The sequence below is a fragment of the Dendrobates tinctorius genome, unplaced genomic scaffold (assembly GCF_039654945.1).
Source record: "Dendrobates tinctorius isolate UK_male_01 unplaced genomic scaffold, ASM3965494v1 ptg000393l, whole genome shotgun sequence".
NCBI classification, from domain to species: domain Eukaryota; kingdom Metazoa; phylum Chordata; class Amphibia; order Anura; family Dendrobatidae; genus Dendrobates; species Dendrobates tinctorius.
This window is the reverse complement of record NW_027362059.1, coordinates 323886-334037: the sequence shown is the minus strand read 5'-3', so window position 1 is coordinate 334037 and position 10152 is coordinate 323886.

The window sequence follows — 10152 nt, the reverse complement described above, 5'->3', positions numbered from 1 at the left end:
CTGACAAACATGTTGTTTAATAATTTGTTCAAAGATCTTTCCTGGTATAGAAGTCAGACTCACCGGCCTACAGTTGCCTGGGTACACCTTCTTCCCCTTTTTGAAGATGGGAACATTTGCTCTTCTCCAGTCTTCTGGGACTTCTCCTGTTCTACAAGAATTTTCAAAGATTATGGAGAGGGGTTCAAAAATTTCTTCTGCTATCTCCTTCAGTACTCTGGGGTGTAATTCATCTGGACCTGGAGACTTGAATTCATTTAGGTTAGCTAAGTGTAGATATCCTGGATTCTCCTATTCCCTTAATAGGACAGTGAAGAACAGTTGATGTTACATTTCCTTTCTGAGAGAAAACATATGCAAAATAGGAATTTAAAAGTTCGGCCTTCTCAACATCCTGTCTTACCATTTCATCATTTTCATCCTGTAAAAATCCTATAGCATCTTTGACTTTTCTTTTACTTTTGACATATCCCCAAAATCCTTTATTATTGCTTTTGACGTCTCTTGCAAGCCACAATTTATTGTCAGCTTTAGAATAATCTGATTCGTGCCCTGCAGGTTCTGCAGACAGCATTATATTCTTCTTTAGATATGCCTCCCTCTTTCCATTTTATAAACATTTTTTCTTCCTTTTTAGCATGTGCTTAAGTTCTGTGTTCATCCATCCTGGTTTCCTTAAATGCTTCCTATTCTTCCCTCTTTTCGGAATTGTTAACAATTGTGCTTGGTATATGCAGCCCAGGCCCGCATGGTATATACAGCCCAGGCCCGCATGGTGTATACAGCCCAGGCCCGCATGGTGTATACAGCCCAGGCCCGCATGGTGTATACAGCCCAGGCCCGCATGGTGTATACAGCCCAGGCCCGCATGGTGTATACAGCCCAGGCCCACATGGTGTGTACAGCCCAGCACCACATGGAGTATACAGCCCAGCCACCAAGTCACGCAACATGACATCTGTCGGCCCTATCCCCATCCTGTCTTTTCTGACAATGGCGGTAACTCTTGCAGGGCATTCATATACTGCGTAACCGTCTCCCCCTCTGCATACAGCTAAACAGGCGAGTCCTAAGTTCCCCTACATCAGTTAGGTCACCTCCAAGATTTGAAGCACTTTAGCAAATGTATCACGGTCTTGGGGGGTGCGCAACATCACGGAGTCTTGAGCCCCTCCATATCTAAAGCCATAATGGCCACCTCGGCCTCAAGCGTGGGGGTCATAGGGTGCATTCTCATCATACCCCTCATGCGTTCTTGTCCAACTCCACAACATAGTATTGGACCCCATAAATTTTGGCAAGTTACTCAGCATGGCCCCCCAGAGAGATACTGGTTCGGGGCACAGCTCCCTGTTCTACCACCTCCATGCTATTAGACTGCATCCTGCCGACTACGCCAAAATGTAAAAGGGACCGGAGGCAGAGAAGTGGTTAACAGGGTTTACTGAACAAGTTATTATACAAGGAATACTCCACGCAGGGAGACAAGATCAGTAACAGCAACGACGGGAATTGCACACAAACACAATGCTTGAGAAAAGGTATACATAAAAAAGGTAACTTATTGCTTGCATTTCTAGTAGGGGAAAGGCTGGAATATCTCCCGACGATGTCACAAATCGTAGACAATGTCTCTGGCTCTGTATTGAAAAGCACTGTCTCCCAACAGTGCTGATGCATCTGGTCTCGCTTGGCTTGAAACAGGCCTTTGTCTGGATTCCTCTGGAATGGTGCTGAACACGAACCGTGGGCACGCTCGCAGACCGCGGCAGCAGACGGTCCTCTGGAGTAGTCTCTAAGAACGAAGCAAGTCAGCTTATCTGCGGGCGGGAAGGAGCTGTCCAGAGAGGGTCAGAAGACAGCTCTGTAGTAAAACAATCAATGGTAGAGTCAGAACGCTGAGGGATCTAAGACATGGAGTTAGCAGTCGGAGCAGTGGGGAGTCAACCTTCTCCTTGTTCTCCTGTTGCGTTCCCAAGTCTGTCCCGTTCCTGTGCTCAGTCCTTTTCATCTCCCCCTGCTGTCCAGCGTACAGGTCCTCCCCTCCTAGCACCTTCCCCCGACAACAGTGGTGAGTCCCGATAGTTCCGGCCCCGAAGGGCACCGGAAGCCGCTGACTCTTGTCTCAGCTCCTTTTCTTACAGTATCATGGAAGTAGTCAGTCAGAAGCCATATACTTTGCCAAGGTCATTTCCACACCTTGAGGGACCCTAAAGCAGCCTACCAGCTCACCCTATGATTCTGGCCCAAAACATGACTCATCTTATTGCTGACATTGCATTTTTGTTGGACATGGAGGACACTCATTACTCCATCCTTCTGGACCATCCTGGTTTGCACAGCCTTTATCAGTAAACAAGATTATTTTATCCCCTTTAAGGGCATGTCACACTAAGAGATATCGCTAGCAATATCGCTATAACTAGTGATGTTATAGCGATATTGCTAGCGATATCTGTGTCTGATACTTACCAGCGACCCGCTCCCCCGCTGGTTATCGCTGATCGCGCGAGAACGTTCAGGACTGTTTCTCGTCGTCAGCTTCCTGCGGCGCTTCCTGCTGTGAGGACGAGCGACGCGTGGAGCCGGGCGGGAGGACGCAGGATCGCCTAGTGTGACAGGTAAGTAGCGATCTTTTGACGGTGCGCCGTGCGCGCCAAAATCAAACTTTTCGGATTTTGGCGCGCACGGCGCACCGTCAAAAGTGCGCAGCGCAGGTCAAAGCGCAACTAGCGCACGGCCTGCGCACGATCTGCGCACCCTATGCTAAAGATAGGGTGCGCCGATCGCAGGCGCCGCTGTCCGCTAGTAGGCGGCGCTACAAGCAAGGGGCGGGCACGACGGGCAGAGAGCTACCCCCGGCCGTGCGTGCGCTTAAAAAGCGCTAATGTGAAACCGGCCTTAGAAGTCTCCAGTGCTTTCTCTCAAACCATTTTCTAGTGCTTTTTGAAGTGTGTTTTGGGTCATTGTCCTGCTGGAAGACCCATGACCTCTGAGGGAGACCCAGCTTTCTCACACTGGGCCCTACATTATGCTGCAAAAGTTGTTGGTAGTCTTCAGACTTCATAATGCCATGCACACGGTCAAGCAGTCCAGTGCCAGAGGCAGCAACGCAACCCCAAAACATCAGGGAACCTACACCATGATTCACTGTAGGGACTGTGTTCTTTTCTTTGAATGCCTCTTTTTCTCCTGTAATCTCTATGTTGATGCCTTTGCCCAAAAAGCTCTACTTTTGTCTCATCTGACCAGAGAACATTCTTCCAAAACATTTTAGCCTTTTTCAGGTAAGTTTTGGCAAACTCCAGCCTGGCTTTTTTATGTCTCGGGGCAAGAAGTGGGGTCTTCCTGGGTCTCCTACCATACAGTCCCTTTTCATTCAGACGCCGACGGATAGTACGGGTTGACACTGTTGTACCCTCAGACTGCAGGGCAGCTTGAACTTGTTTGGATGTTAGTCGAGGTTCTTTATCCAACATCCGCACAATCTTGCGTTGAAATCTCATCAATTTTTCTTTTCCGTCCACATCTTGGGAGGTTAGCCACAGTGCCATGGGCTTTAAACTTCTTGAGGACACTGCGCACGGTAGACACAGGAACATTCTGGTCTTTGGAGATGGACTTGTAGCCTTGAGATTGCTCATGCTTCCTCACAATTTGGTTTCTCAAGTCCTCAGACAGTTCTTTGGTCTTTTCTTTTCTCCATGCTCAATGTGGTACACACAAGGACACAGGACAGAGGTTGAGTCAACTTTAATCCATGTCAACTGGCTGCAAGTGTGATTTAGTTATTGCAAACACCTGTTAGGTGCCACAGGTAAGTTACAGGTGCTGTTAATTACACAAATTAGAGAAGCACCACATGATTTTTCAAACAGTGCCAATACTTTTGTCCACCCTCTCTATGTTTGGTGTGGAATTATCTCCAATTTGGCTTTAGGACAATTCTTTTTGTTTTTTCATTTAAGACAAATTAAATGAAGATAATAATACCTAAGAATTTGTTTGTAATCATTTTCAGGAAGAAACGGAGTATTATCTGACAGAATTGCAAGGGTGTCAATACTTTTGGCCACAACTGTAAATCACCATGCAGTTTGTTTTGCAATTTCTCGAGTAGGCCGATACCCCATATTTAGGGAATACTACGGTTTGGACGCATGGCAGAGCTCAGAAGGGAAGAAACGCCATTTTACTTTTTGAATGTAAAATTACCTGGAATCATTAGCGGGTGTCATGACCCATTTGGAGAGCCCCTGATGTGGAAACCTTCACAAGTGACACCATTTTGGAAACTAGACCCCCCCCCCCAGAAACTTATCTACATGTGTGTTGAGCACCTTGAACCCACAGGTGCTTCACAGAAGTTTATAACGTTGAGCCGTATAAATCATAATTACATTTTCCTCAGAAAAATGTTTTTAGCCCCAAATTTTACATTCTCAGAAGGGTAATAGGAAAAATTGCACCAATTTGTTGTGCAATTTCTCCTGAGTACACCGATACCCCATATGTGGAATACTACTTTTGAGGCACATTGCAAAGCTCAGAAGAGGCGCCATATTGGAGTTCAGATTTTGCTGGAAAGGTTTTGAGGGTGCCATGTCACATTGGCAGAGCCCGAGGGGCCAGAACAGCAGAACCCCCCCCATAAGTGACCCCATTTTACAAACTACACTCCCCAATGAATCCATCTAGGGGTGCAGTGATCATGTTGACACCACATGGCAAACAAATCTCTGGTTGATGCAAACTAAGATTGTAGTAGTCTATAACAAACAGACCTTGAAGTCTTGTGCTGTTATCAAGACAACGTACTGTGCAATTTCAAGATTCTGATGATGATGCAGCCTAAACATACTGCACAAATGTAATAGGGGAGGATGTGGGAGCTTTGTGTATAAAAAGGTGGACACTATCAGTGAGGTAGGGACATTTTCCAGAAGGTATCGTGGGTGCACGGTTTCTGTGATGACAAGACCAGAGTATTTCCTTCTCGCTGACACTGTGGTCCCTCCAGTGGAGAAGTGATGCTACAATACTTGGTAATGTATAGTAATGATGCTTATTTTTCTATGTACTATAATTCATATTAATTGTATGATTCACATGAAATGAATTAACACAAAACAGGGTAATATTTTATCTGCCATTCCATTAATTTGGTGTTTTAGCATTTAAATTAATCATTGTATAATAAAATTGTGTCATATCCAAGTGGTGCCTTCTTTAAAGCCGTATCCGAACCTTATTGCTAAACAGTTTGCAATACAAGGGCTAATAGGAATTTTCTTCACAACAAACTGAGATCCATTTTCTCCTGAGTTCACCAATACCCTACATGTAATCAGGAAATATTTTTTAGGCACAGTGCAAAGCTCAGAAGGCAAGGAGCACCAGATTTTACTGTTCTGGTCTGCAGGTGCCATGACCCACTGGGAGAGCCCATGAAAAGCCAGAACAGCAGAACCCCCTATAAGTGACCGCATTTTACAAACTACACCTCTCAATGAATTCATCTAGGGGTGCAGTGATCGTATTGACACTACAGGTGTGTCACAGAATTCTATACCATTGGACATTGAGACAAAAAAATTTTACCCCTAAAATAGTTTTATCCCCACATTTTACATTTTCACATATGAAGTGGGTAAATATGGCACCAAAATTTGCCTCACAATTTCTACTGAACGTGGCAATACCCCATATGTGGCTGTACAGTACTGTTTAGCCATACGGAGAGACTCAGGAGAGCAGATTTTCCTATAACATATTGCCTGCAACCACCTCCCCATTTGCACAGACGACCACGTAGATGTAATATTCAGTCCCTGGTCAGACAGGATGTAATATTCCGTCCCAAGGCCTATGTCAGAAAAGGGTTAAATTTTGCCATGTTTGTCTTGGTCCACTGCAACCCTTTCTGCTTGTGAGCATGGTTAATGGGCGGCCAAATAGGTTTAGGCACAACTGCAGCCTCTGGAGGATCCTATACCTTGTGGTTCATTGGAATCCAGAGGAACAGACAGCTTCACATACCTGGTTGCGGATCTGTGATGGTATTTTAGCAGCTTGTGTAGACAAGGTGAGTGGGGGTGTCAGTGGGTGCGCTCTCGTCCGCTGGCCCGCTCATCTCACTGAACCTGCTCTGCTTTTCCCATGGGCATAATACTACTCAGACAACACAGGATAAGGGGAAAATAGTGTGGCAATACTTTACTGAACCACCAACAGGCAATAACACATAGCACAGTCCCAGCAAATTCCCAAGATGGTGCAAATTACAGTCTCACCCCTCCGATGACTCGCTGGGATTAGACCAGCTGCGACTTCAGGCTTCCAGGGTCGACTACCCCCACCAATGGCACACCGCTTTTGGTGGGCCCCAGCTAAGAGGCGGTAACGACAAGCCTAGGAAGCTGACAGTCCTTTGAGGTATGTGGCCAGGTGACCAGATTCTCAAAACCTGGATTCCCCAAAATTCAATGATGGTCAATGAAGCAGATCTGTATTCTTCCAGTCAGGGCCGTAGTCCCTTAAGCTGGCATCCGGTAGAATCGACATAGAAACACAGGCATATTCTCCTTTTATAGTTCAAAACTGTCCTTCAGGCATCATCCACAGGTCAGGGGGGAGATGGGGTGATAACGCTCATTGTTCGAGTATTCAATAAATCTGTACATGTCCTTCACCGTTAAGTCAACAAGCGACATGGATTTATACAATGAATAAACATTATTTTCTACTTTCACCCTGTCTTGCAAACACAGCAGACAATCTGTAGGAGCTGATATAAGAGGTGTGAGGACACAACATTGCATCAATAAACGAGACAATTTTCAGCAAGCCAGGAATAGACTTATCTATATGTTGACTTTTAAATGTATGCATTTTTTTCTTCGGCTGGTCAAAAGTCTGAAATGTTGACTTTTCTCTCACAGAGGGTCATGGTACAATGATGTTTGCTAATATGCACACTACACATTGTCCAGTTCAGATAGTTTGTGGACTTAAAATAGAGGAAAAACTATGCAAGTAAATCACCATTTTTCCCCTTTACCTGAGAATGCTGGTGTGAAGGACTTTTGTTAACTATATAAAGGAGAAAACCGTCCAGATATACATAGAGAGGGAAAGAGAGCCAAGAGATCCAAAGACTCTCTACAGGCCAGAGGCCAAGACCTCATGTCTATCACGAGGGACACAGATTTGTCTTCAATCTACAGGATGCCAGCTTAGGGGACCAAGGCCACGGCTGAAAGAATACAGATCTGCTCCATTGACCATCACTGATCCAGGCATATGTTTTTGGAAGCTAGGAATGAGACCATCCGGTCACCTGGCTCCATGAAGATGTTCAGAGAAGCCAGGTTGTGATGCTCAGGTCAACTGGCCTTGTACCTGAATGGACTGTCATCTTCCTACGCTTGTTGTTACCTGCTCTCGGTGTGCGTGCCACAGATGGGGTAATCGGCCCTATAAGTTCTGAAGCCACAGCGGCTCTTATCCTGGCAAGTCAGCAGAAGGGTGAAACTTTAACAAATACCATCTTGGGTATTTTCCTGGGACTGTTCTACTAGTTAATGGCCTGTTTTGTGATTCAATAAAGTATTGCCACACTGTTTTACCTTCACCCTTTGTTGTCTGAGTAGCGTTATGCCCACGTTAAAGGAGGAGAGCGGGCGTTCAGTGAGATGATCCCTGTTCAATGCAGTTTTGGCTAGAGGACCAGAGCACCCACCAACCCCCAGTGTCTCCACAAGAGGTATACAGCAGCCATTTATCAATTCAGAAACAAAACGTTCATACAATAGTCTATGATTCTTGAGCAACCAAAGAAAAACAAAAAATTCAAGTCATCATAAAGATAATAGCCTATGTCTCTTGGCCTATTGAAAATAGACGTCTGGATAATGAAAATTAAATGTTGCATCATCACACAGCTGTACTTTTAATTCTATGAATTTGGCAGAAACCTCCTCATTATGCCTGGCTGTGCTCTGTATCAGCCATACATCTCTTCACCGTACGATGATCATGCTAATCTTTTCGTGGAATATCTAATGTTTTCATACCTTGATCGAGGCATTACACTATGTGACGCTTTCCGGGAGCACAGATCATTTTACTTTTCCATATTGCTTGAAACGGGTGGTTGCTTATAAATGTGGAGTGCATTTCTTAAGTAGTTTTCCTTTAATTGGACACCTGGTAAACAATTATTACAAGGGTTTGACATGAATATCGGTAATACAAAGTACCCTGAGACACGAATCATCCAGGAGTTTATTTGAAAAGCAAAAAAAATTCAAAAATCACATCTTTAGGACACGCAAACCCAATCTGTATAATACTCAGTAGCTTGTATTATGGGTAATACAGTGCCCCACAATAAATATTTAGACTCAAGAATGCGCCATAATCATTTCTGTAAAATGGTCCTCTAAGCTTAGAGTCCCAGAGTGCCTGTAATTGACAGTTACAACCACAGTTTCAATGACCTCTGTCAATCCACGGATACAGATCCTCACCGTCAGCTATTAGCACACAGAACACAGTAGGCATCAACCTTATTAAAGAACCGGCCCAACTACAATTCCTCAACTCATGGAGTTTGAGAAACAGCAGATATAAAGACACAGGGATTACTGGGTTTCCCTAATCCGCTAGCCAAAACGGCATGGACCAGGAATCATTCCACCGACTGCCCGCTCTCCTTTTAACGTGGCGTAATGCTACTCGGACAACACAGGGTGAGAGTAACAGTGTGGAAATACTTTACTGAAACACAGAACACAGTCCCAGGACAGTCTCCAAGATGCAAATTACAGTCTCATCTTTCTGCTGACACGCCAGGATAAGAACAGCTGTGATTTCAGAGATTCCAGGCCGATTACCTCACCTGTGGCATGCACTGTCTGGAGGTAACGACAATGTAGGAAGCCAGTCCATTGAGGTACAAGGCCAGTTGACAGGAGGGTCACCACCTGGCTTCAGCTTCCAGGGCCGACTAACCCACCTGTGGCACGAACAGAGAAGAGAAGAGGCAACGACAAACTTAGGAAGATGACAAGCTATAAAAGTTCAAGGTCAGTTGACTGGAGGGTCACAACATGGCTTCTACATACATCTCCATGGGGCTCAGGTGACCGGTGGGTCAAAATCCTGACCAACCCAATCATATCCCTGGATTCACGATGGTGAGTGGAGCAGATCTGTATTCTTGCATATGTGGCTGTGGTCTCCTAAGCTGGCATCCTGAAGAAAGACAAATCTGTGTCCCTCGATATGGAGCCATGTCTTGGCTGCTGTCCTGTAGAGAGTCTCTGGTTATTTTTAGATGTTTGGATGTCTTGTCTGAATCTCTCATTATTAGCAACGGTCCTTCATTCAGTATTCGCAGGTAAAGGGGAAGAATGGTAATAAGACCTACTCGCATTGCTTGATTACATAATCTATTTGCTTAGGTTATCCCTATTTGGCAAGTCAACAAACTGGCTGGACTGGGCAATGTGTAATCAACATAACAGCAAACATCAGTGTTCCATGACCCTGTATTTCCAGTGTGGAGACAAGGGGTCGGCGTGTGTCCTGGTCCACTAGCAAAAATTGCATAGATTTCCTCTGTCTCGAATGCCAACAAACTGGCTGGCATGCACAATGTATAATTAAATACAAAAATTCCCCATGCATTGGGAGATATGAATCAAGAGCCCAACTCACAAATAATGCAATACCAACAACTCTCATATGTGAACCATTAAGCACAATCAGAGATCAAATAAAATATACTTCGCTTGGAAAAATTCTATTAAAGTTAATCATAAACAGAGCCTAAATGCTAATGCAGGTCACAGTGGACAATAACAGTATTCTCTCAAACAGCACATTGAAACGATAAAGAAGAGTAAGAAAAAAAAAAGAAAAAATATCTCAATAAATATTGCAGTTTTCTAACATGAAATAAATAAGCAATACCAAACCTATTCAAATGGCGTACGTTACCGAATATAGGCGTTACATGAAATCAATGAACAGGATGGAGTGCCAAGTATAAAGTGCTAAAAAGCCTAATAGGCATTGTGCATAAATTACTAGCAGTAAGTATAAAGATGATGAAAGTAATGCATGTGCAGGCCTCCTGAAGAAGCT